At 43.6% G+C, this 1,310-nt stretch overlaps 1 pseudogene; it reads left to right on the top strand.

The window, feature by feature from the left end:
* Positions 1-436: 436 nt before the first annotated feature.
* LOC124799842 lies at positions 437-553 on the top strand (annotated as a pseudogene).
* The last annotated feature ends 757 nt before the right edge of the window (positions 554-1,310 follow it).

The raw sequence follows: 1,310 nt of genomic DNA on the forward strand, positions 1-1,310 counted from the left end.
GCCGGTCAGGGACGGTGAAAAGCGGAAAATCCACTACTGCGATTTTCACTTTGGAAAATCTCTGGGTGGTGTATAAGACATCACGTAGCTTTAAGAACTTATTTTTTCCTTAAAATCTTTACTTGCCCTGTGAAAAGGCCGACTTCTCGTTTCGCTTCACGTTTTAATTCCATAACGTTCCTCAATGCCTTTTGAAAAAGGGTATGCGGTTAAGAAAGTTTGAATTTTCTATACATCGTATCGTAGCATCTTAGCTTCTTAATAAAACATTTATCTTCCCGTAATTCGTAACAGTCATCGTGAAATGATGCTATTTGCCAACCACGTGTACCTGTAATGAAAACGTTTGACAGCAGGTAGTTTGCAGTCAGATATGTTTTAGACCATACACTATTGCGAGTGAAATGATGCTAAAACGATAGCGACACTGATATGTGCCAACGGCCTTGCCACAGTGGTAACACCCGTTCCCGTCAGATCACCGAAGTTAAGCGCTGTTGGGCTGGATAGCACTTGGATGGGTGACCATCCGGTCTGCCGAATGCTGTTGGCAAACGGGGTGCACTCGACCCTTGTGAGGCAAACTGAGGAGCTACTTAACTGAGAAGCGGCGGCTCCGGTCTCCTAAACTGACATACGGCCTGAAGAGCGGTTTTCTGACCACATGCCCCTCCGTACCCGCATCCAGAGACGCCATTGGGGTGAGGATTATACGGCGGCCGGTCGGTTCCGTTGGGCCTTCCACGGCCTCTTCGGAAGGAGAGGAGACACTGATATACCTCCCTTCGCAAGTGAATGCGAGTTACTGATTGGCATCAATGCCGCCATCGCGAGCCTACGTAGTTCGCGCGGGTTTAGCTTAGTTTAGCATAGTGTCAAACACTGCAGGCTACCGATCAGTGCAGGATTAGTTGAAAGTAATTTGTAAAACTGAAACTCGTGTTTGTAAGTTTCAAGTTGTAATCTAAGAAATGAGTAAAACCTAATTTGATATCGAAGTACGTAAATCTCAGTCCAGGACAACAGAGCTATGTGAAAACTTTGAAAGTAAATACGTGGAGCACACACTGCTCGATAGGAAATCCAGAGCAGCCACTACATCAAACAATTCGCCTGCGAGAAAGCAATACGTTTTCAATGAAATTTACTTATACTATCTGAATGTAAAACAAGAGGACTCACATCAAAATGTCGGCCCTGAATATAGTTAATCTTTATCTTTAGTTTGTAAACAATCGCTATACCAGAACTGTTATTGTAATCACACAGCAAATGGACATTAAAATTAACGCATCTGACTTTAAATATAA

Source organism: Schistocerca piceifrons, chromosome 5 (genome assembly GCF_021461385.2).
Source record: "Schistocerca piceifrons isolate TAMUIC-IGC-003096 chromosome 5, iqSchPice1.1, whole genome shotgun sequence".
Classification (NCBI taxonomy): domain Eukaryota; kingdom Metazoa; phylum Arthropoda; class Insecta; order Orthoptera; family Acrididae; genus Schistocerca; species Schistocerca piceifrons.